The sequence below is a fragment of the Ambystoma mexicanum genome, chromosome 8 (assembly GCF_040938575.1).
Source record: "Ambystoma mexicanum isolate Mex_15411 chromosome 8, UKY_AmexF1_1, whole genome shotgun sequence".
NCBI classification, from domain to species: Eukaryota; Metazoa; Chordata; class Amphibia; order Caudata; family Ambystomatidae; genus Ambystoma; species Ambystoma mexicanum.
This window is the reverse complement of record NC_090929.1, coordinates 1,455,574,613-1,455,601,512: the sequence shown is the minus strand read 5'-3', so window position 1 is coordinate 1,455,601,512 and position 26,900 is coordinate 1,455,574,613.

Sequence of the window (26,900 nt, the reverse complement as noted above, 5' to 3'; positions counted from 1 at the left end):
CCATCCACCCTGGGCATGCCCCCAGCCAGTTCACATGTCACCATGCACTAGTGAGTACCGACTCATGTCCCCCTGCACCCCCACCCATCCAGCATTGACGGGCACCTGCCAGCAGGTTCCGATTCATGTCCCCCTGCACCCCCACCCATCCAGCACTGACGGGCACCTGCCAGCAGGCCCCGACTCATGTCCCCCTGCACCCCCACCCATCCAGCATTGACGGGCACCTGCCAGCAGGCCCCGACTCGTGTCCCCCTGCACCCCCACCCATCCAGCATTGACGGGCACCTGCCAGCAGGCGCCGACTCGTGTCCCCCTGCACCCCCACCCATCCAGCATTGACGGGCACCTGCCAGCAGGCCCCGACTCATGGCCCCCTGCACCCCCACCCATCCAGCATTGACGGGCACCTGCCAGCAGGCCCCGACTCATGGCCCCCTGCACCCCCACCCATCCAGCATTGACAGGCACCTGCCAGCATGTCACGCTCACCTGATTCCCACGGAGGCGCAGGTCTGGCTTCGAGTGCTGATGCTTCTTCTATGGTGAAGCGCAGGACTCTGAAGATGGACTCACTGGCTCGCAGGAATATCCCCTGTGCGTGAAAAGGGAGTACTACCTACTGACGGAATAATGCTCAAGCCTCCCACTCCCTTCCAGCCCTCCACGATACCCTTCCTCGATTCCCCGTGAAGTCTCACCTTAGGGTCTGGAAGGATGAGTTCTCCATCCTGCTTCTGATGCAGGGGCGCGTTGAAACCCAGTTACTTCACTGGATTGAGGTTTGATGGGAGATCAATAAGCTTGACTATTCAGGTAAGGCGCTGTAAGAGTTCTGTAGCAAGTTCAAAAGTTCAAGCTTAATAATAATGTTCATTGTCTTATTGCTGCAAGCGCTAAAGCTTATGTCTTTTTCCCCTTAGGGGCCGGGGTTCGGAATGCCGGAGATATGGCGCCGACCCGAAGTGAAACGTGCAGTTCCAGTAAATGACAGGTAAGTTCTGGATGAGTGTTCGGGTAATGTCTTTGCATTCGCTCATTCAATGTCTTTGTCTTTTTTCCCCATAGGGGCCGGGGTCCGGAATGCCAGGAAGCGGCAGGACCTGAAATGAAATGGGAATGACCCAACAGGTAAGTCTTAGAAGGAAACTGAGCTTTTCCTATTCCCTTCCTTCTTTCACCTTGTGTTCTTGTCTTTTTCTCTCTAGGCTCTGGGAAGTGGCTGCGGATCCGGATGATCGCTGCTGAAGATGGAGGTGCCCAGGAAAGGTGAGTGAAATGCAGCGCTGCAGCGATCGAAGCGAAATGCTTTTAAAGTGATGTCTTCCCTTTCAGGATCGTCGGTGTGAAGTCTCTGTGATGCAGCTTTAGCAGGTAAGGTCTTCTTTCTCTCCAATTCTCTCTTAGCAGGTGACCCAGGATGCTGACAGGCGTGGCTGAAGTCCAGATGCAGGAGCTGACACGGTGAGCGTCCAGCTGCGAGGAGCAGAACAACGCGAAGCGTGAGTTGCTGATCGGGCGTGGTTTAAATAGCTTTGGAAGAAGTTCCAGGTATGTATCCTTCCACCGATCAGGTATGTATCCTTCCCCGACCACACCCAGGGGAAAGTAGGTCCACAGGTTAAGTAGTTCCATTCAGGCCTCAAGAGGGCCTGGATGTAGCAGCATGGTCTGCATCAGGTAAGAGCACCTTAAAACACTTGAACACATGTCTAGCTTTATGAGCCTGGCGCCTAAGGCGCCAGGACAGGGGTCCAACATGAGCCTGGCGCCTAAGGCGCCAGGACTGTGTCCAAAGGGCTCCAGCTTGGGCCCGCTGGCGCTTCCCTGGGGGAAATGATGCCTGCCTCTGGGTTTGCTGGGTCGGACCTGGCTCCTTGGAGGTAGGCATCATGACACAGCAGGCCCCGACTCATGTCCCCCTGCACCCCCACCCATCCAGCATTGACGGGCACCTGCCAGCAGGCCCTGACTCATGTCCCCCTGCACCCCCACCCATCCAGCATTGACGGGCACCTGACAGCAGGCGCCGAGACTCATGTTCCCTGCGCCCCCACCCATCCAGCATTGACGGGCACCTACCAGCAGACGCCGACTCGTGGCCCCCTGCACCCCCACCCATCTAGCATTGACAGGCACCTGCCAGCAGGCCCCGACTCATGGCCCTCTGCACCCCCACCCATCCAGCATTGACGGGCAACTGCCAGCAGGCCCCGACTTATGGACCCCTGCACCCCCACCCATCCAGCATTGACGGGCACCTGCCAGCAGGCCCCGACTCATGGCCTCCTGCACCCCCACCCATCCAGCATTGACGGGCACCTGCCAGCAGGCCCCGACTAATGTACCCCTGCACCCCCACCCATCCAGCATTGACGGGCACCTGCCAGCAGGCCCCGACTCATGTCCCCCCCAACATGTCATAAAGATGCACATTCATGGGTCTCATGTCCACCAAAATCCCACTGCACGCCACCCCAGTCTTGAGACCCAATCAAGTTTCCCATCCACCCCACACTGAAAGGCCTATTTCATGACACAAACCAAAAGTCAACTATGCACATCAACACATGTCCGTCACACACACACACACTGGGTGCCAGTGATTGTGTAAACCCACATTGTGACATGCAGTAAACCAATGAGCGAATACCACACATGGAAGTAATAAATCAAAATGCATTTTGCACAAAATGAAGCTAATGGAATGAAACCATGAAAATTATTTTAAACAAGAAAAGAAATGCATGTCCAAAAATGAAAAAAAGAAATGAAGTCTCAATCCAAAGTAATCCAAAAGAAAGTTAGTCCAAACTCTCCGTCCACCAAAGCAAATCCAAAGGAAACGTAAATTGTAAAATCCATTTATCCATGGTGATTTAAAATAAATTCTTTTTCAGAAATCCACAGTTCAACTATGTACAACGATTCAAACCAGGGTCCATAAGCCCAACGAATGAAATGAAACCTATAAAAAAAAGCCCTACAGAATGAAGAACTATATACAAAAACGTGGGGCATTGTCCAAGCGTCCCAAAAGAAATAAAAACAGAAAGGAAACCTAACACTAACTAACTATATACAATGGCGTCAGGCAAGTCCTACGGCTCACTCTGTGATGTCGTGGGCCAGGGCATCATCGAACTCCATGCCAATCTCCCGGAGGCGGGCCTCTGCCCTGGCCCCGAGGTCTCGCAGGGATGCAGTCATGGCCTGTTCCAACTCCCTGAGAGTTGCCTCGAGGCACTCAGCCCGCCTCAACGCCTGGCGCATGGAGAACTCCGCCCTGACCATAGTGAGCCGTGCCTCTTCTGCCCGCCGCCGCTCCGCATCTATCCGCTGGCCCAACTGCAGCCACACGGAAGACACTCCCATTCCAGGGTCCTCCTGCCCTCTTGCCGATGCCTGCCCCTCTGATGTTGATGGCCCCGAGTCAGCATCGCTCCCACCTTGAGCCTGCTGCTGCTGCTGTCCATGTGCTCTGATGATGCCTGCACATCCTCCATATGCTGGTCTCCAGTTGGTGGGGTGTCCACCCCTGCTGGACCTCCGACTCCCGACTGTGGCAGGGATGGGATCTCCACCAAGCTGGCTGTGTTGGTCGGGCCAGGTCCACAGGGGGCCCTGGTGGAATCTGGGCCGGAAGACGGCAGGGAGAACGACTGGCGCATAGTCTCCACAGAGGAGGAGAGGTCCGCCAGAGTGCGCGACACATGTAGGAACCCTCCGACCATGGCCCCTCTCAACAGTGCCACGTTGCCACGCAGCTCTTCGTGATGGCGTGTGTGGTCCCCCCAGGAAGCATGCACGTCATCACGAATGTCATATGTGTGCAACGCGACACCAATCAGGATGGAGCCCATACGGTCATGGGACTCCTCGTCCGCAGGTAGTGGAGTGCCAGATGACGTGGGCCTCCCCCCTACCTGCAGACGGGCCTGGGACAGGGCATCCCTGCTGGTGCATGGTGGTGCAGTCACAGGGTCAGGGACAGCGACATGCACAGGCCCCTCCGCGATGACCTGTGCTGCCTCCTGCCCCTGGCCCTGGACTGCACCACTTGCACCAGTGGTACTACCCCCACCAGGCCCCATGTGCGGCTCAGTAGCGGGCTCCTCCTCCTCCTCTGTGGAGACCACCAATCTGGATGTCTCTGTATTGTCTTACGACATTGCAAGGCCCTGTGGGGGCTCACCAGGCCCTTCTGCTACAGCCGTAGTGGCAGACGAGGCACTAGTCCCCTCGCTCCCGGATGATGGCCATTCCTGGGAGGGTGGCTGGGCCTTGCGTCGCCGCCCGGTTGAGGCATCCCTGCCGCTTTGCTCCACAGCGCCATCTCCGCCCTCTTCTTCACTCAACGCTGCGTAGAGGGAGACATAGAACACAAGCATCAGGGTAGTGTAGAATAGTCCCCTAGACAGGAAGCAATAACACATGAGTGGCACTGTCACACGTCACTTCCATCCTGTGCCTCCACAACACATGGATCAATGCAGGCAACACACATGCAGAAACGGCGCATGCAATCAACATCAGTATCCATGTACAAGTGCCTCTATTGACATAAAGGTTTGGCTTCAAAGTCACATGCATCATGGCTCATACTGATCCCATGCACACACATCACCGGAGGGTCATGCATCAGGGCTCGTACACCACAGACACAGTGGATACAAGGGTGACTAGACTGCATAAGTGAATCAACACATTGTCACGGACATGTGTCATGCATCCATGGCGTTTCAAAGTCATACACACGCTTCTCAGACACACAGACATGTACACCATACATGTACATGAGAGCAGCACCCATCTCCCACCCCCATCTATGTCCAAGAACAGAGACAGGCATGCATTCATGTGTGCATTCCGCATGCAGCTCCCCATGTTGCATTGGAACACATGCACTATCCATGTGGTTGACCCATTACTGGTCTCACATGCATTACCATGATGTCCCTTCACACACACATCCATACATGGCCTATGTAACACATACAGGCAAGCAGCTGACTACCAGCACACTGCAACATGCCCTGTTTCACACAGCAATGCATGGCCCCTTACCGCTCGACTCCAGACGGGTCTTCCTTCGAAGGATCTGGACGTGGAGCGCTGGGTTTATGCGTTCCAGGACCCTCATCTGGATGTTGGTCAGGCTGACCCGACACCCCTCTGCATCCTCTGCCTTCAAGAGGCACCAGGCCTTGTTGAGGGTCCTGGACGTGAAGTCCTCCCAGCGCTTCCGGACGTGCTTGATGTCGCAGGTTGTCACCCCCTCCGCGTTGATGGCAACCACTACGTCCTCCCAGATCCTCTCCCGCCCTTCCTTGTCAGCGCGCGATGGTGTGAAGAGGGCATCATAATGCCCCAGAACTTGCTCCAACAGGATACCAACTTCCTTGTCACTGAAGCTGGTAGCCCTCTGCCTCTCTGGCTGAGGGTCGCCAGTGGTCTCTGATGGTGTCTGCCCCGACATGGCGACCCCCGAGGCAGGTGCGGGTGGGCAACTGGGTCCTGGGGCTGGGCTGTGGAGCGATGGTATCCCAGTCGGGAGTCTTCTTTTCCAGCAGGGGTGGACACAGCAACTGGACCCCTTCAGATGGCTGATGTGCAGGCATCAAATAGCAGGGCACGTGGGCAGCAGACAGGCAGGCAGCAGCAGATGGCAGGTGGGAGCTTGCTCAGGGCTCTGGGGGGCAGGAAAATGGCCTTTTGGGCAGGAACATGGTTTTCCGTGTGTTGTCACGTGGCCAGCTTGATACGGAGTGATTTGGCACGTGAAAAAAGTGCACATCCGCGTGTAATTCGAGGAAAGGCCCTTAGCGCATAAGCGCGTCTGTGACGTAATGTGCACGGGCGTTTCCTTCAACACGGGTACATAGTGGATCAGCACGTGAAAAAACCACACGTCTGTGTGTGAATGCGTGCAATCCGAGGAAAGGGCCTAAGCGCGTAAGTGACGTGATGCGCGCAGGCGTCACCCTCAGCACGGGTAAAAGGTGAGCATGGCCAGCAGTTCGCTGTATGTGCCTTTCGTGGAGACCGACGTGTGTGTTGCTACTTCGTGTTGTTTTGCGCGCCATCATAACTTCACAGCGGATCAAGGACGTATCTCTTCTTTTGGCGGAGGTATTGGCTACACATGTTTTTCATCATCACGCTAGTCTGACGGTGAGTCGCGCATGCTATTTTTCCCACTGCGGGTGCCCCTGTGTATCGCGTACCCATTTTTCGAGGTCATAGTAGCCTGCGTGTCCCACGCGTACATGTTTTACCTGTTCCTGGGTGCCACCGCATACTGCGGGAGGTTAATTCCACGCATGTAGGCTGCAGGGGTTGCGTGCATGGTTTTACTGCAGTTTTGGGGTGCCTGAGCGTTGCGTGACCCGTCACTTAATCACCGGGGTCACATACATCCTTGCAGGTGCAGGGGTGCTGTTAACATGTTGCATCCCACCCCCTTCACCCCAATTGCCCAGGACAATTGTCGTGTACACCTCCCATTGGCACTTCTCCATCTGTGCCATGGTTGGGAGGCCACCAAAGGTGAGGAGCATCTCAGCTGGGTGTACTCCTCGTGGTGGGCGTGGTCAGGGACGTGGCCGGGGTGACCAGGGAGTAGGGGGACTCCAGGATGTCCAGGGTGGCCGCAGAGGGGGAAGAGGCAGGTGTGCGCCACTTCGGCACGATGTTGTGCCATGTGTTGGTGCAGTCATGCCACCACCCACTGTGGTTCCGGGAGATGCAGCTTCTGCATCTGGCACTGGCGCCCATGTGACCCGGCAGTCCGTTTCATCGACTGCCACGGGCCCAAGGGTAGTGGTAGCTGCAGGTGCAGCTGTGGACACCACCACCCAGGCTCAGGGTCTGCCAGCGCAGGCTGCATTGGCACTCGAAGAGTCCATGGAAGATTTCCAACAGGGCAGGAGGAACACCGTAGGTGCACGCAGGGCTGCCCTGACCGAGACACGTGTCCCTGGGGCAGTAATGTCATCTGCTGCCCCGACTAGCCGGGTGTTGGCAAGTGCAGGGGCAGATGCAGCCAACAACACCCCGGTTGTGAGTCTACCAACGAGGACAGTCACAGTCAATGACCCTGCCACAGCGGATGTTGCTGCGCAGGGTCCATTTGAGGGCACCCAGCAGCCACTGACGCAAGTCAGGCCTTTGGTCATCCTTCCACCTGCCACTCCCTTGGCATAATCCGCCGGTGCCACTGGCCACACTGATCAGGGCGGCATTTGCCAGCCAGGGTCCACGCCACTATCCAAGAGGAGGAAGATTGCACCTGCAACACAGGCTGGGACCCCACACACAGCCACAACCTCCTGCATGTCGAGGAAGAAGCCTTTCTGTGCGCAGGAACTAGACTTCCTCGTGGACTACGTGCGGGACCACAACCGTGACATGCTAGTGGGGCCTAATTGTCAAACTACGGCTGCCCATCGTGATACCCACTGGAAGCAAGTATCGGAACATGTGAGTGCATTTGGCCATGAGGTGCGCACATCGCAAGAGTGCAAAAAGTGTTGGAATGACCTCAAACGCAGCGCTAAGGCAAGCGTGCCTCAAATTACAACATGACTCTGGTGACTGGCAGTGGGCCGGCACCTGAGGAGGAAGACCTCACTCCGCACGAGTCACTCATTGCGGAGTTCATAACACCAGAATCGGTCGAAGGAGTGGGAGAGATGCTTGACTTTGATGCCCAGTCCAGAGAGTGTTGCTGCGTGTTTGTTGAGTCCATGTGTGTTTTACTTGTGTGATGTGTTGTGCATGACTGCCACTACATGTCATGTGTACATGGTTCAGATGTGCAAGTAATGCAATGCTTCACTGATGCATGGCTGCTCTGCAGGATGGTGGACATGTGGAGCAGATGGGGACTGTCCTCATCACCACACTTGCACCCTACTCACATGCTGGTCACCTGGATGCCCCTCCGGTCCATGTTCCAGCTCACTGGCCCTTCTGCATGTAGCCTGAGGTGTCCTTCCTCTCAGCACTCGGACTATGTCATAGCATGACTGACATGCATGTGTCCTCTGCCTGCATGCGGGTACTCCACGTAGGCATGCTCCCTGGCCCCTGCACCCCCCACCCCAATATCTCCTTTGCACTGGTCTGCATCATTTTGCCGTAATGCAATGGCCTGTTCATGCATCCTGTGTACATGCTAACTTCCACCAGCCAACCTGCTAGTCACATGCAGTGGGATACATCCTTTGTACTTGATGCAGGGTGTCTCACTTGGACTGTGCATATGTCAGATGCTCCGCAGAGAGATGAGTGCCCATTCATGCTCCATGTGCATTCCATGCATGCCCCTCTGTGTCCTTGACTGGATGATCATTTTAGTACGTGTCCAGGGTGACCTACATTTCATGGCATTTCATCAGCCTTCCCATGGCCACTGTGGCTCAGTCCTGCGTCCCACACATGTTTAGGGTGTGACAGTCTGTGTGGGTCACAGGCCTCAGCCTGTTTCAGGCCCACTGACTCTGTACAACTGGTGTAGTGTCTTCTGCACACGTGGGTGTACTACTGAGGGTTCATCATGTGTCCTGCTTACTGTCCCACCATCATCTGCTGTGTTGTCAGTTGACTCAGATGATGCAATTGATGCTTGTCAACACTGTCTGCCAATACACAGTTCTCTGGTCATCCTTTTGATACCATGCAAGGCATTCCAGCATTTCCACTTAGGGGAGGAGTGGTTTGCTTGTAGCCATGCAACCCATTGCATGCACATTGCATGTGATGCCTGAACTTGACGTTGCACTGCCTTCACGTTTTCTGATTCACATCATGAAGTAATTGTACATGTAGATAGTGAGTAACGTAGAAATGTTCTGCACTGCATCGAGCCACTTCTGAGCGGTATGACACTCTTCTACATGCTTAATCACAGAAGCAATGTCAAGTTGACCCGGCATGCATGGCAGGTTCTCTTTTGTGTGTGACATGTCTGCTTCATGTGTTGGCTGTCTGTGTGATGTCTATGTGTGTGTGTGTTGTGTGCTTCGTGTGTAGTGATTTTTTTTCTCTCTACTTTTCAGATGATGACGCAATGGAGCCAGAGGATGGTGTTGTCATGCCAGGCACAGGGTTGTTATCACTACAGCAACCTGGCACAGTTGGGGGTCGTGGGGTGGTAGACCACGAGAACCCACATGTGCTACAGACCATCTTGTCTTTGGCTGGCAATGAGTCTAGCTCAGATGACCACGCTAACGTCCATGTCGAGTTGGATGTGTATCAGGTCCATACGTCAGGGGTGAATGATTCTGATGTGGACACTCCTCTGTCCGCGACACCTGCACTGAGAGGTCAGACAGTGGTGGGACCTCCGCCTGTGGTGGATCGGGACGCAGGGTCACCCTCCACACCAGTCGCTGATGGGCCTGGGCCATCACGTCGACGGGGGCATGTAGTCTTGCAGCCGTGGGCAGTGCCAACCCAACGAGGAAGGCCGGTCCTTGGGTCCCACAGGTGTCGAGCCCAGCAACGCGGTGGCTGCGCGCCACCGAGGTATACTGAGTGGGAGCAAGACATGACTGCCAATTCAGAACGCCAGGGGGCAGCAATGGAAAACATCGCTGTGAGCATGGAGCGTGTGGCCCAATCCATGCTCCCCCCTGCTAGGCAGGTGCTTCTCCAGCAGCGGGTGGCACAGTCCACGGCCCGCTTGCTCAGGTTGGGCATGGCAGCCTCAGACAGGGCACACCAGGCTGAAATGTTGTCTTTGCGTCAAGCTATTGCTGCTCACGCAGAGGCACACATGGAGGCCCAGAGGGCTGAGTATGAGTCCCTCAGATCCACTCTGGGTGTCCTCTTGATGTCCCAGAGGGTGCGGTCAGAGGAGAGGTTTGAGCAGCTTGAGCATACCATCTTGGCTGAGCTACGTGCTTGCCGGGAGGTGGATCAGTTGTCCAGCCAAGCCTTGCAGGAAGAACTCTGGGTTACACGTGTTACCTTGCAAGAGGAAGCATGCGTATCACGGGAGGTTCTGCATGCAGACCTACGTGTCATCGCCACACAGAACCAGCCTCACCCGTCCGGCAGACTTGCTGCCGACGAGGGGCAAGCTGCGGCTAGGCGTGGTCAGGCTCCTGTGCCACGTCCTCCTTTTCAGGATGAGCCAGACTCGGACGACAAGGTATCTCCCACACAGGTCGGGCTGTGCAGGCGTTGAGCCCATGGAGGTTTTTTTTTTCCTCAACATCATCGCATGTGGGTGTTGAGCTGCACCCTGTACCTCCCCCCTCCTGGGTGCCTCCCCCTCCCCTGGGTCATATGTGGCCATTTTTGATTGTAATGTAGGTTTTTTTATAGTTAGGGTAATTAGTTAATATAGTTTAAAATTGCTTGTCTATTGTGCTTTCATGTGACGGTGTGGTGCTTTGTGGCTTTTGAAAGCATCCACTGTCTGTTCCAGCTGGGCCCTTCAAGCTTGTCTCGTGTATGTGTTTGCAGCTTGGGGCCCTGACTCACATAGGCCACTCCTGCTTCCCTTATCCATGGGCTCGCAAGGATGGTTCGGTGTTACAGTCTATTTCACAAGGGCTTTGGACTGTCTGCTGCTGTACTACTTGTGTTAACACCCCTAGTGGGGATTATAGGGGTCTTATCGACGGCATTTCAGCATTAGAAATGGGTGGTTTCAGGAATCAGGTGTCCATTGATTGCTATACATTGTGTTGTATATTTATTTTCTTTAATGTACATGTGCTTGATGCACTTCATGCTGTCGAGAGTGTCCGCCACCCTTTGCCTGTCAAAGTCACACTGAAGGTCCCACTGATGGTGGGATGGAATCTGATGTACGTCTCTGACATGGTCCAGTCACAACCAGCATGAAGATACACACACAGGTGACTTTCCTGCATTAATTTTGTGTTTTGTGCCCTTTCTGCAGGAGAATGAGCCCACAGACCAACTTTGCCGGCAGACATGGGCCAGTGTACGTCTGGCAGCTGGCCACGTTCGGTGGTGCAGACATGTGCATGTGTGCGCTAGCAGTGCCACAGGGCTTGTGCTCAAGCATCCAACAGAAGCAGACGTATTTCCAGGAACTCCATGCAAGGTGAGCAGCACAAGGTGCCCACACCACAGCCAACTTTCCACTAGGCCTGTTGCACATGCATGCTAAGTAGCGCCACTGACGGTGAGCTTGGACAGTTATTGGTGTTGAAGCGCACAGTACAGCTAAGATGAGTTGGTGGACACATGGCAAGTTGCTTTCCAAGTTGTCAGGGGCACATGCAGGGGCTGTCGCACATATCCTCCAGTCCACCATGCTCCATTGAAGCAGATGTATAAGCCCATTAGCGTTCAAAGCCTGAAAAAATAGAGCTGCGCACAGGGACACCCAGCGAGGGACAGACTGATGTGCAGTGCATATCATTTGCATGTTCATATTGACACATGCAATACCTCTTTTATTTGGGGGATGCCAGAACACTACTTGTACTGAAGTCGTACCTCGCTATATGCGTGTAGCTGCTTACCCAGGGACCATTTCATGATGTGTGAATCTTGACACATTGGTCTTCCATTTGCCACGCGCCCACGTGCGCCTGACTTACTGCATTGACAGTGTATGAAACATCACGGGGGGAGTCTTACATATGGGTACGAAGCAGCAGATAAGAGTGTTTGTTTGTGGAGGATTTACTTGCTTTGGGGCATGTATGGTGGTGTGTGTGTGTGGTATGGACACACACAGATTAGTAACTCTTACTATCTTTGCAGCATTGAACTGCTCCTGTTACCGGACCTGAGAGTGCGCAGGCAGGAGGCCAGCTATCACCCCAGAGATAAGTCTCTCTTTGACTTCCATTTCAGTAATTTGGTACAATGTGCATGATGTACATGGTTTATCTGATTGAGTATGTGTTAATGTGAATAGTAGTTTTATGTCTTTTCCCTACTTTCCCTTGACAATCCAACTCCCCTCTCCTGCCCCTCTTTCCGGTTATCCAGAATACCAATGCCTGTCCAGTCAACATATCCCTGACCCTCCTTCCCCACCGTAGTCTCAGAGGCCTGTGTAAGTTTGACCTTGTGCCACTCCTGCGCGTGGACACCGGAGCAGTGACACTACCCATCAGTTGGTGCTGCATCATTGTATATTATGTAGCAAACATGGTACACATCCTTTCATAGCATTGTTTAAGTGTGCTAACTTGGTTGTTCCATCATTGTGCTTGTACATGTCCTTTGAAATTTACTGCTACTTTAAGTCATCTACTGGAGACTCTTCAAGTGTTTTTGCTGCCTACAGGCTTTTTGCCTGGCTTGTGTGTTTGGCTCCTTTGAGTTCTCTTTGATTTGGTATTTTTGCCAGTCAAGGTGGCCTCTGAGGGTGCTGGACACTATTTACACGCAAGGTGGTAGATGGAGACAAAGGGGTAGGGTGATCCTGTGGCCAGGTAGACTTCAAGGAAGAAGGCTACAAACCCCAGACACAGTTGTTCAGTAGGTCATGGTGATATGTGAATGAGGGAGGGTGTTTGGTTGTTGGACAGTTGTCTTGGCCTACAGTGTGATGGGCACACTGACATTGTTATTGTGGTGTCCTATGTACATGATGTGTTCTGCTGGTCAATGCCTGTTCCTGTGTTGTGTTTACCTTTCAGGTGTGAGGGGATTGGTGTGGTTTGACATGCTGGGGTGTGCACATGGGCAATGTTCACATGTGATGTGTAGAGGACACTGATGGTCACTTGATTGGACATGCATGTATTGAGTGCATGTCCCTACTGACACACACAGTCGCACTATGCTCCACCATATGTAGATCCGCCCTTCCATGTCCAAATGTACACACAGTTTGCCTTCTGGGGACCACTGTGTCCCTGCAGCACATCATCTATGACCAATTGTGGATCCTGTACATGCGTCAATTGTTTATTTATTTATTTATTTTGTCCTTTTCATGTGATGCTCAAGGTGTGTCTCTGACACAATGGCTGGTCACTATGCTGTGTGCTGAGCAGTGTGTTGGAGGAGATGCACACAGCACACGTATTCAGGAGTAGGGATTTTGCCTTGGCCAATGTGCATGTGAACAGGCATTGATTGATATGTCCATGCTACAACTGTTGGAATGCATTTGTGTATGCCTTGTTTTGTGTGGGAGGTTGTTGGTCAGTCATTTCATCAGATTCCATGACAGGCGTCATTGTGTGGAGCCAATTTACATTTATCACGTCACTTCGTATATTATTGGTAATGTGTTGGCCTTTTGCTATTGCTTGCCATGTCATGGTGTGTCAAGCAAGGGTGATGTGGTTTAGGAGGGTTTGGTGACATACCAGGGATTGTGATGGCCTGTTTTGCAGGGGTGTGAGATGCACACCTTGCATGTGTTCCTTTTGGTCACACACGATTGTTCATGTTTTAGTAGCTAGGGATGCACACAATGTAGCACTTCCATGGCAACATTCTCAAGTGGTATGAATGTGACAATTGACTGTCTCTTTGTCATCATCGATTGTCACCTGGTATGTGCCAGGCCTGTGTGCACGCCTCAGGGGTGGGAGTTTACGTGAAAAATGTAGCCACAAGCTGGTTCTGGGATGCCTCGCCACGTGCCCTATCCCCTCCCATGGGCAGCGCCTGTGCCTGTGGTTGGGGATGTGGGGGCACCACCATGTCCACCGCTACACCCTGCTCTGTTGCAACATTGTGCAGGACACATGCTGCCACAATTATCCTACACACTACTGGGGGTGCATAGAGTAGCTGCCCACCAGAGCGGTCAAGGGGAGTGGAAGCGTGACTTTAGCACTCCGAATGTGCGCTCCACTATGCCCCTGGTTGCAATATGGGCAGCATTGTATTTTACCTGGGGTGGTGTGGTGGGGTTCCGGATTGGCGTCATCATGTGGTTGCTCAGAGGGTAGGCACTATCCCCCGGAGAGGTGATAATGGTTGTGATTATTGGGGTTTGTGTATTTGTCTGTGTGTGACATGCATGCATGTGCACGGGCATTTGTACTCACCTAGGAGCCATGTGTCGCCATGCTGCCCAGATTCCAGGGCCCGGCTCAGGGCGGACATTCTGTATATGAAACTGTCATGGGTGGAGCCTGGGTAGTTTGCATAGACCTAGGTGATGATTCCCTTTGCATCGCATACCACCTGCACGTTGATGGAATGCCAGTGCTTGCGGTTTCGATAGATGTGCTCAGTGGCCCTAGGTGGACGTTGGGCCACATGGGTGCAATCTATGGCACTGAGCACTTTGGGGAAGTGTGCCACCCTGTAAAAGTCCTGGACCACGGCCTGCCTTTCTGCGGTATGTATATGTGCCTGCGGACTGAAGGGCGTGCAGTCATGATTGCCAACACCTGGTGTAGGCAGCGTGACTGGGTGGCCTGTGAGACTCCCCCCACTATGGCAGTAGTCCGCTGAAATGACCCAGTGGCCAAAAAATGCAGGACATTGAGCACCCTCTCCAAGGGGCTCAATGCTTGGGAGCAGAAGGTGGGGATGTAAGGTCATCTTCCCACTCCCTGACCAGGTCTAGGATGATACGAGGTGGAAACCTATACCTGCCATGGACCTGGTCGTCATGCATCCCAAAAAGGCTGGTCCGGGGGGAAAAAATGTGGGCCCTGGCTATTCTGCTCCTCCTGCGGTGTTCCACGATCAGTGCTGCGACAAATGGGGCATTCATCGTAGCTGTATATACGTGTTTGTTGTTTGCGTGCACTTTTATACTGTGCGCAGGGACGCTTACGCCTGCCTTCCTGTGGCAGACGTGTTGACACCAGTGCGCGTCTTTTTGCGTATTCAAATCCATGAATACGAGTTGTTCGCGTGCGTGTGGGCGTGCCGTGTATTTCCCTGCAGTACTTCCCCAGTTACGCCTTCTTTTTCACGCGTTGTTCCCCATTCCGCGTGTTACGCCCCGTGTCCCGTCCCCTTTTTGGTTTGTGCGCTGACGTTGTGCGCTTTCCCTGTGCGCGTTGCACACGGCATTCAGGTTGTTGCAATTACATGTGCACCCGTGTGCGCCACGCATGGATTTGGCGCACAACCAGTGGGCTTGCTTTTTCACGCTTGCGCCAGCTTGCGCTGAGATTTTCGGCGCACGTTTGTTACATGAATCGATCCCTAAATGGTTGAGAAAGTAGCCAAAAAGATGGTGAATCGAGTAAAAGTTGTGGCGATCGCTCCTAGGATCCTGATCCTCGTCGCATGGAAGACGTTTCCACGTGGTGCCTACCATCAATTTGAGGTAATGCCAATTTTGGTGGAGAACTGTTGTTGCAGAGGAATCTTTGGCTGCTTGGCTTACATAGCCGAAGAAGATCCTCCAACACTATGCATTACCCAGCTGCATGACTTCAGGGAAGCCTGCCTTACAAGATCTGTGTTGAGAATGCTGATGGTGCAGATGCACAAACTTATAGCAACTGTTCGCCCTCATGCTCCTAGTAAGTATTGTGTCTGTACGCTTTCATTTGTGACAACCTTGCACTTTAGCCTTTTGTTTGTTTGTTTGTTTATTTATACCGCGCGCCGAACCTTAGGTAACTGGGCGCCGGTTTAAATATTTTATTTTGCTCTTCTAAGTACATTCTAATCTGATGGGTTCACTCACGATATAGATTTTGATATATTGAAAAAATGTATTGTTCTTTGTTCATGCCAAACCATTCTATTTTGCTAGCCAACAACTTTATTTTCAAGTTATTATAAAATCATCTTCATATCTTTCATTTTTCAAAAGAGTTGGTTATATTATTATAGTACCCTTACCTCAAAAGTATTGAACTGTGACTACTTTACTCACAAAGTATGTTTTTGAATTCATACCAATGCCTTGTATTTTACAAGATAGGCCAAAAAAGATTAATTCAATTATTGGATTCATTCAACAAAGCTATTTCTTTATCTTTTACCCAGATGGTACAGGCTTGAGACCTATCGAGCATTTACATGGTGGTTTCATGGAAGACTGGTATTCCGCGTTCAACGAGTCATACTTGCCTGTGTGGTTCGAGCCATCCATGAACAATTTTCCTAGTTCCTCCAGATGATACAAGGGATTTTTACAGACATTACCACAACCAGATATGTATTATTTGGAGTTAGTATATACCATCAATTTACTTAAGTTCCTTCACGATAAGAGAGCACAATCAATCAATCAATCAATCTTTCTTGGACATTTTCTTAAATGTGCTAAAGCCATTGAAGGACTGAAACATGCAGTACAAAAAACGAACATCACTTGGAAAAGCTCCATCTGATGCAAAGCGAAAATCAATATCTTCAGAAATACAACAACAAACAGCAGCACAATTTGCCAGCCAAAGGACATGAGCAGCTTTTTCCAGTGCAAATGAGATGCCAGAGCAACCTGAGGCAAGACTCGATCAGGACACGTGCAATGCCGGGTAACCCAGCTATAGGAAATAAAAAGCAATGAAGTAATATGAGGACAAGTGAATGAAAGTTGGTATCCAAGTCTTCAACACCACCATGTGTACTAATAAAAATAGTATGCTATACTATCAAGATGAACAAAGATTGTTACTGCCATCAATATGTTTTCAATATCATTCTTACTCGATCATAATCTATCCAAACACTTATCCCTTATAAATGCACTGTTTTTGTTTGTTTGCTTTTATTAATTTTAACATAGCACATATACATGGCACTAAAAGAAAGACGGGAGGACCTTGTACATTCTAGAGTATCTTCATATGCTGTTACAGTGATAACATAAGAAAATAACCAACTTTTCCTAATTGACCCCCAACTTGCCCTCCCTCCCACAGAACGCCCACCCCCCATGTTGCCTATAATACTGGTATTCAGTTTCCTATTTCCATATTATGCCAGAATTAGTCAGTTTGTGTGATCGTTGGAGATACGTGTTCCGTCTCTGTTTCTAGTGTTGCTGGTGTAAACAGCGATTGGATGAGCATGTTCCATGCCGCTATCGGCATTGATGTCCGATAGGCTTACATGCGCTGCTCGCCACCATGCTGTTGTCTCAGCTAGTGCCCATTTCTTCAGATCCCGCCACCAGTTTTCTATGTGGGGACCCCTTGGAGACTTCCATGTCATTGCTATCCTGCGTTTAGCTAGTAAAAACGCCAAGTCTTTCATCCTAGAAGCAGAACGTGCATGCTCAGGGAGTGTAAAACGTATATTAAAGTTACCTTTGCTCCTTCTGTTCACTAAACTCCCAGTACTCCCGTATTGTAGGAAAGGACCAAAACATGTGCAATATGCCCGCATCTGGGGCCGCACATCTAGGGCAATGTTGTGCAACTGCTCCAGGGAACATGGATATCATGAGAGGAAACAAGTATGCTCGGTGCGTTACATACAGTTGAATCAGTTGCAATCTTGCGTTCCGGGACACCTTCTTGTGATAGCGCAGTATGTGTGCCCAGTGCATGTCTTGAATCGGAGTTCCCATGTCTTCCTCCCACCTAGCTGTTATAGTTACCTCTGCTGAGGGTCTGCTCCTAAGGAGAAATGCGTACAACCTAGACATCGTCTGTGTTCCTTCAGCAATGTTGTACAAGGTGTTTATTAATGAGTGTGCCTCTGCTATTTCCCCAAACATAGACCATCTGCATGCAATCAAGTTTTTTATGGTTTGACGTAGCAGTAATTGGCCGTGATGTAGGCCCGTATTGTCGACTAGCTCATGAAAGGGTGTGAAGGCAGTATTTGTAAGCAGATCCCCTATTGTGGCAACGTGTTGAATGCTCAGGTGCGCTTGAGTTCCGTCCGAGACTAGCAAGGCCAAGGGAATCTGTACAGAGAACAGGTCTTTCAGTTTAATTAAAGCCATTGCTCTGTCCCACAACTGAAAGCCTGGTGGCAGCTTGCTTGCGGCCGCTTGCTCCACAACACTTCTTTCAGAAAGACGCACAGCATTGCTGGTTGGAGTAGCCTAGTGTTTAGGGTAGGTTTGTCCGTTAGCCATCCTACCACGGATTGCAGTTGCCCCCCTATGTAAAACAGCTCAAAATTAGGCACCCTAATGCCTCCTTCTTCGTAGGGTCTTTGTAGTGAAGCTAGTGCTGTTATGCATCTACCATTATGCCTCAAGAATTCCCTGCACAATGAGTCTATAGTCTTAAAGAAGACTTTTAGTATGTTATATGGGTTGTTAACAAAGTAATGTAGGAGTCGTGGGAGGGCGACCATTTTATAACAGAGCTGCTCTACCCATCAACAAAAGGGGCAATTTGGTCCAGAATGCCATAGATTTCTTAAACCCTGCTAGGGATTTTTGTGTGTTGTTGTCATGTTCCCTGGCCGGGTCAGGGAATATGTTGAACCCTAAATACCGAAATGTGGTGGTGCTCCATTTTAGGGCCAACACAGGAAGTTTGTTAGGTTGTGTTCTCCAGCATGGGGTCTGGCATGGATTCACATGCTCATGAATATTCCCCGTCGTCAGGCTGGGAATCCTCGGTAAAGAAAAAATCAGTTTCAGTTTTGTTTCTGAACTGTCTTTCTCCTAATAACCAATCACTGGTCTCTGGGTCATACTGCCCCCAGCCAATGACTGCCCTCTTCCTAAGCCCCTCCTCTGGCAGCCATCTTCAGATTTTTACCGCACGTTCAAGTGTTGGGAGTCCTCATGCTGTAGCTCTCAAGCTTTTACTATGTTTTGCAAATTTTTAAAGAGATTCCATCTAATTTTTCGGTCAATCAAGCCTCAAGCTCCACCATTTCTACTTCCGATCAACGGGGACCAGTTTCGGATTCTTCAACGCCCCTCAAGGGCGCAATTTTTGTCGAGTTTCACTTCTCGGAGGCTTCCGGAAGATCTTTGAGGCCTATCCGGCGTGGACATGGCCCAGGAAAAAGGAAACACGACGCCCGGACCCAAGCTCTTCAGGAGCTGCCCTGGATGTGGACTGCAGAATGTCTTCAAGGAAGCTGAACATTCTCGATGTCTCTTCTGCCTTCATGAAGACAAAACGCACCTGGAGAACGGCTGTGCGTTTTGTGAGAACATGTCCAAGCGGACGATGAGGGATCGTCGTGCCCGCCTCACCAACTGGCTGGAGGGGAAGAGCCCAGCAGCGGGTGAGAAAAAGTCAGAGCGGTCTTCTAAGTTCTAAGTCCTTTGAGGGCTCCCCGGCGACGGGGGCCCAACAAAAGGCTAATCACCGCGAGTCCGCGGGCACCGGGAGCGCCGAGCGGTCGGGCTCCTCGGCTGCCAGGCAGGGCGCAACTTCACCGACGCCATCAACCACAAGCCAACGCTCTGGCTCTGGGAAAAGGAAAGCGGAGAACCCGTGTAAGCTTCGGGAGAAGTCCCGGTCGATCCCGACGACAGCCGAGGGGGAGCGAGGCGGTGACCCTCCCCTCAAGGTGAAGGCCTCAGGTGCCTCCAAGGTCGTGAAGGCCTTTATTCACCCGGCTAAGGCCTCTATCGAGGGAGTCGTGGCGGCCCTGGCGAAGCCTGTGAAGGCTACCCCAGTGGAGGCAACCTCGGGGCCTAGAGTTTCCCTGCCACCGCAGAGGGAATCTTCTTTCCAGCCCATCGATAAGACCCCCATGAAAGCCCCAGTGGGAAAAGAGGGGGGGCCCGTTGGCCATCACGGACACGGATACAGCCTCTGAAGAAGAACTGGCTGGAGTCGTAAATGTCCTGAGCAGGAGGTTCGAAGAGGTCCGGTCCCACGGGAAGGATCCCGAGGAGGTGGACCAGGAATGCGACAGTGGTGGCGACGAGGAGCACGTGGAGGCAGAGGATTCCACTCCCCAACCATCGCATCCATCGCAGACAGTCCCTGGGCCACAAGACAATGCAGGTGCAATCTTGATGGCGATCCAGGCTTTGTATACAGAGATAAGGACAAGGTTGCCCTTACCACCAACGGACGACCCAGCGGAGCCTGGCCCATCGGAAAGCCCTCCAAGCAAGCAGAGGAGAATTCATCCACCCCCTGCTTTCCAGCCTTCTCAGCCCGCACAGCCTTCTTCCCCTTCTCCCGAGCCGAGGGACGATACGGGAACAGAGACAGCCACGACGGGGATGGATGACGACAGTGGTGACGACGGGTTGGACCTTCCATCACCACCCCCTCGGTCCTCCCCTCCCGACGAAATTGGCTCCTTCCGCGCCATGATCGCCAGGGCATCCAAGCTCTTCCAGCTCTGCCCCATGGAAGAGAAGAAGGAAGGCTTCCTCTATCAACGACGGGAGCTCCTGAAGAACCCATCCACGGCCCTTGCCAAGAGAGACCAGTACGAGAAGAAGTACTGGGTCCCGGATTCAGCCCCCATGTGCCTTAGGGCGCAACCTACCCCGGACTCAGTTGTCTCCGTGGCAGCCAAGAAGAAAGCGGCGGGGCGATGGCATCAACTTCGTCATCTCCGCCGGACGCCGAAGGGAAGAAATTGGACGCCATGGGACGACGGGTCATCTCATCAGCGGCGACTACCATCAAAGCGGCCAACGCCCTTGCGATCGTGGCCCGCTACGACAGGGAGCTATGGTTTAAGATCGCTCATCTACTGGATTTCCTCCCGGACGACAAGAGGGCTGAGGCCCTAGAGATCCTACAGGAGGGAGAGGTGGCATCGGATCACGCCATAACGGTGGCCACGGACATTGCAGACACTGGCTTCCGCTAGATGGGCAACGGCGTTTGCCTTCGCCGACGCGGCTGGCTCAAGGCAACCGATTTCCATCAAGACGTACAGACCAGGGTCCTGGACGTGCCCTTCGACGGGAACAACCTGTTTGGCAAGGCAGTGGACGACTCGCCCTAAGCCATCAAGGACGACACGGAGACGGCTTGTGCCTTAGGTGTTCTTCAGCAACGACGGCCGCCCTTTCGTGGCTCCGGAGGCAAGCAAGGTGCCTCCAAGGGATTTGGTGGCAGCTCCTCGACATACCGCCAGGCGGCTCACTCCTCGTCGCAGGAAGCCTACAGGGGACGCGGCAAGCAACGAGGATCTCATCGCCGTCGCCAAGGAGGCCAGGGCGGCAAGGCCACCGCCAAGCTGGATTGAACTGGCCGTCGGGTCGGGCCCGACCTGAGCACCCCGGTGGGAGGACGGCTGGCGAACTTCGTCAGCGTGTGGGAGTCCATCTCCACCTACCGCTGGGTGCTGGATGCTCTGGCCCGCGGGCACACACTGGAATTTCTAAAAAAGTGTCCCCATGTTCCACCGGTGGCCATCAAGGAAAACCACGTCTCACAACTACTACTGGCGGTACGAGCGATGTTAAAGAAGGGAACCATCAAACTCGTCCTAAAGAGGCTCTGGGGCTCCGGAGTATACTCTCGATACTTCCTCGTAAGGAAAAAGACCGGTGGTTGGCGACCCATCCTGGACCTTCGTCGTCTAAACAAATGCATCGGGTCCCAGAAGTTCCGGATGGTTACCCTCCAGCACGTGCTGGGACAACTGGAGGAAGATGACTTCCTATCGTCGCTAGACTTGGAGGACGCCTACTTTCACATCCCCATCTAGAAAAAACATAGAAAGTTTCTGCGATTCGTAGTCCAAGTACGGCACTACCAGTTCAAGGCCCTTCCCTTCGGACTGAAGTCGGCACCCAAGGTGTTCACCAGTGGCGGCACGGCTCCTCCTGGAAGGTATCCACATCTACCCTTATCTGGACGATTGGCTCATCCGAGCGGAGTCAAGGGAACTCGCCGTCGAGCACACAAGGAAGACCGTCCAGCTGCTTATGGATCTACGATTTTGGATCATCTTCACAAAATCCAACCTGGCACCGTCGCAAGTCGCCCTGTTCCTGGGAGCCAAGCTCGATACAGTGGGGCGACTAGCGTCTCCATCGGAGGTGAGGACAAAGGCCATCCTAGGCAAGGTGCAACGGCTGTCGACCATGGACGTGGCCAAGGTGAGGTCCGTCAAGTCCCTGCTCGGCATGATGTCCTCCTGCATTTACCTTGTGCGCCTTTGCAGACTACGGATGCGACCACTGCAGGAGTTCCTCGACGCCCGTTGGATGCAAGCGATGGGCAACTTCGAAGACAAGATCTCGCTCAACGAGACCTTTCGATGAGGTATCCGATGGTGGGGCACCCGCGCACATCTGACGGCGGGTATAGATTTCCAGACCCCGGCCCATCAGGAGACGGTGATGATAGACGCCTTCCTAGAGAGATGGGGGCTCACTCCAGAGATTTTCATGCAAGAGCCGGAGGAGAGGTCACTTCACATCAACGTCCTGGAGCTCCGAGCTGTGTTCTGGGCCCTCAGGTCATTCCTTCCGTTCCTCAAGGGCAAGGTGGTGAGGATCTTCACCGACAACACCACGACAATGTTTTACATCCGGAAGCATGGAGGCTCAGATCCCCAGCCCTATCCAAGGAGGCCCAGGATCTGTGGCATTGGGCCGTAGCCCAAGGGACGTTTCTGGTACCCTTCCACCTGGCAGGAATAAAAAACACCATCGCTGACGCACTCAGCAGGGAGTTGCGCTCGTGCCACGAGTGGGAACTGCGGCAAGATCAAGTGGACACCCTCTTCCGACAATGGGGCAATCCCCAGATCGACCTGTTCGCAACGGGGGCGAACACCAAGTGCCAGAGGTTCGCCAGCAGGTTTCCCCAGCTGGGGAGCATGGGCGATGCCTTCTCGTTCCCCTGGGACGGCCTGTTCCTATATGCATTCCTTCCTTTGCCATTGCTGCTGCGACTCATCAACCAACTCAAACTGTCCCGGTGCAGGATGATCCTCGTCGCACCGGCGTGGCCGTGGCAGATCTGGTTCCCAGACCTTCTGGACATATCAGCGTCTCCCCCAGTCAAACTGCTGACGGACGCGGATCTCCTCGTCAGAGAAGGAGGCGCTATCCTCCACCACGATCCGGCGTCGCTGAACTTGCAGGCCTGGCTCCTCCAGCGCTAATGTTTGGAGGGTAAAATATCCCGGCAGACTGCAAGGAGGTGCTTGCAAAGGCCAGGGCACCCTCGACTCTCAAGTGTTATGGACACAAATGGAAGAGGTTCTCTGTCTGGTACCGTGCACAGAAGATTGGCCCTCTGCGGATTACGGCCCCTCAGGTGCTGCCGTACCTACTGTCGCTGGCAAAGGCGGGGCTGGCTCACGCCTCCATCAAGATCCATCTAGCGGCAATTTCCCGCTACTCCAGGACCCCGGGGCGTTCATCTCTCTTGTCCTATCGCCTGGTGAAGGAGTTTATGAAGGGACTGTTCTGGTCATTCCCGCCGGTGAAGGCTCCGGCCCGGGCGTGGGAGCTCAACATAGTGCTGTCCAGGCTCATGGGGCTGCCATTCGAGCCACTGCATTCGGCACCGTTGAAGTTGCTGTCGTGGAAGACAGCGTTTCTTGTGGCCATCACCTCCGCACGCAGGTGGGAGAGATCCAAGCCCTCTCCTGTAAACCTCCATACTTGACTTTTCACGATACGAGGGTGGTGCTGAGGACGCACCCCTCCTTCATGCCCAAGGTGCCGTCGGTCTTCCATCTCAACAAGCCCTTGGTGTTACCTGTTTTCTTACCGTCACTTTCGTCGCCGGCTGAAAGGACTTTGCATTCGCTGGATGTCGCTAGAGCGCTGAAGTTCTACGTGGACCGCACGAAGAGTTTTCGGATGACATCACAGCTGTTTGTGAACTTTGGAACTGTGAACCAAGGGAAGGCCCTCTTGAAGGCTTCCATTTCCAGGTGGCTCTCCGGCTGCATCATGCACTGTCACTGGTTGGCAAACTGACCGTTACCCGGCCGTCCAAGAGCCCATTCGACCAGAGCGATCGCTGCTATCACGGCGTTCCTATCTGGCGTGCCCCTGCTGGACATCTGCAGGGCTGCTACGTAGAGGTCAACGCACACCTTCAAGAGATTCTACTGCGTTGACCAGGATTCCAGGGAGGAGTCCAGAGTCGGCCAGGCAGTGCTGCGCAACCTGTTCGCCTGAAGGTGGGCCTGGTGAAGAGGTCAGAGATGCTTAATGTTGAGTTGATGAAATGCTTAATGTTGAGCCTTGCCACCTCCCGTGGTTGTGCATGTGTGTACTGCTATGTATTCTTATATTCATGAGCATGTAAATCCATGCCAGGCCCCATGCTGGAGAAGGAACAAGTTAGTTACCTGTAACTGTTGTTCTCCAGCATGGGTCTGGCATGGATTCACATGCGAACCCTCCCTCCTACCCCTCTGCGGCTCTTCACTTGGTCATACTGCCACTTTACGTGCTACCAAATCTGAAGATGGCTGTCAGAGGAGGGGCTTAGGTAGAGGGCAGTCATTGGCTGGGGGCAGTATGACCCAGAGACCAGTGATTGGTTATTAGGAGAAAGACAGTTCAGAAACGAAACTGAAACAGATTCTTTCTTTACCAAGGATTCCCAGCCTGACGACGGGGAATATTCATGAGCATGTGAATCCATGCCAGACCCAGGCTGGAGAACAACAGTTACAGGTAAGTAACTTGTTCCTTCTAGCTAGCCCAGCCAATGGGAACAGAGATGACTTGGTAGAAGTCGTAGAAAACTGCATTAATGCCTTCTTGAGTTTGTATTGAGTAGATGGGTGTGCGTTATTCTTTTTTACACAGCCATGCGAGACGTCTGCCTGACTTCTCCTCCTCCGACTGCTGCCTCTCTATGTATTTGGTATAGCTGCGCCTGCCCAAACGTGACCAGCAGCTCAGGCATTGTTGACGCAAAGCCGTTTCCTTTGCCTCCCTGTCCCCCTGGTCAATATGGGATTGTATCAGTGCTTGCAGCGCGTCTTCAGCAGAGGACAGTTCCCTACTAAGCATAGTTTGAATGCCCCCAACTTCGCAATTGCATTGCCTCGAATAACCACCTTTACGGCCTCCTATAGGGTACCTGCGCTGTTCATGCTACCGTTATTGTGCAGGAGGTATTCCTTGATGCTATCTTTAATGTGATCCCGGAAAGGCATGTCCAGTTGGGCCTCGCCTCTCAGCTTCCATGCTGGAATGGGAGGGGCCTCAGGGGTTTAAATTGCCATTGCAGCAGCAAAGCGATGTGATCAGACAGAACCGTACTCTTATATTCTGCGGTCACTGATCCGTCCATCAGACTACTCCCCACAAAGAAGTAGTCAAACATAGTTTGAACAGCGTGTGAAGAGGAGATGTGGGAGTAATGTCTAGTGTGCAGGTGGAGTGTCCTCCAAATATCAACCAGCTTGAATGAAGTTAGCAGCCTCTGTAGGGATCTTTCTGGTGGGGCCGGTCTTAGCATTTTAGAGTCTGACCTGTTCATGCAAGGATTCATAATGAAGTGTAAAGGTGGGCACTACGACGTGACACATATGTTGAATAATCAAAATTCTTTTATTCATGAGAAGCTTTTGCCTGGAGCAACCCAGTTATGAGGAGGTCCTGTGGCATCAGGACCAAATGGAAATGAGCAAAAAGATAGATTTAATATACTCTATCAAAAACTGGTGCTCTCAGTTAACCCTAAAGAGGGCAGCACATTTAGGTAATCCGCTTCATAACCATTTATTTAAATATTTGCAATAAATTATCACCATAAAAAGGAATTGTGCGGAGTGGCCACCAGGGGGCGCGCGGATGAGCTCCTCTCCTGCGTGAGCTCCCGTCCCGAGGTCCCGAAAAGTGGAATGAGCCCCCACTTTTGGACCCCCCGGGGTTAAAACTCGAGACGAAGGTTTATGAAGGCATCGACCATACATGGGAGAAATCCCGGGGAAAATGGCCCAGGCTTCCAGTAAATATTGCCAAGAACCCGTGGCGGTGAAAACGAAACTCGATGCGGCCTTGAGGTGGCTCGGAACCTCGTGCCTGCCGGGAGCGATTACTGCGCTGGCATCGAGAGGAGCGCCCACCGGAGGTTGAGCCCCCACATCTACGTGACACCACTCTTGGAAGCAAGGACCCCACGGAATAGCCGATGGATGCAGTGGTGGGGGAAAGGGCCTGAAAACAAGCTAGCCGGTCGCCCCGCGGAGACGACAGAGGCACGGGCCCCGAGTCGCATTCCCGCGGAAGGATTACTTCGCCTCCCTCTGCAAGGAGCGTGACCCAAGAGAACTATGTGATCCCCGCTGGCCCCTCCATCGCTTGGCTGTAGCGCACAAGGCTTTCAGATCGAAACTGCGACACAACTGATTGCGGCCTTGCCGGCGCATCGCCCGGAGGAAACCCGCGAAACCGAAAATAGGCAACACGCTACCTTCCAGCCGCGTGGTGCCTTGGGGTTCCCTTTCTTATGTGATAACGAAGAAGCGGGCACATGATGGATGCACTTTGCGACTGATTTGCGGGTCCCCACGTGGAGGTGTCCGCGGGACGTTGAGAGACTACGAACAACCCTGCTCCCTCAAAACGATAAGGCCCTTGCTTGGACGGTAACAACAAACGCATCTCCCCCACAGAGGGTAAAGCCCCCGGCGACACCCTTAAAACGGTCCGTCTGGGCCAAAATAATAGAAGGAGGAAATTGGTCTAGGGGCGTGTGCCTCCTCTGTGATACCAAGTACGTGAGCTTTTGCACTTACGACACGTTGAACCTGCAACACAAGGCGCATGAACGCCCGCCAGAAACTTGCCATATACGCATACGGATTAGCACCCCGAATTGACGTCGGACCCACAATGGCCACATCACCAATTGTTGGCGCAGAAACCGCCGCGACAAAAGGAGATATTGCAGATTTACTGGCGGAAATAAGAAAAATGGGTGCCAGCATAGGAGGAAAAATCGATAAGCTCACACAGCGCCTTGATAACATAGAGGACAGGGTTGAGGGCGTTGAGAACAATCAGGCCTCAATTGACGTCCTAGAAATGCGGCTCTCGCACAGAATAACCGAATTAGAACGGAGGGAGCAAGAATTTAAACTCAAGATGGACGATTTGAAGAATCGCGAAAGGCGAAACCATCTACGCTTTT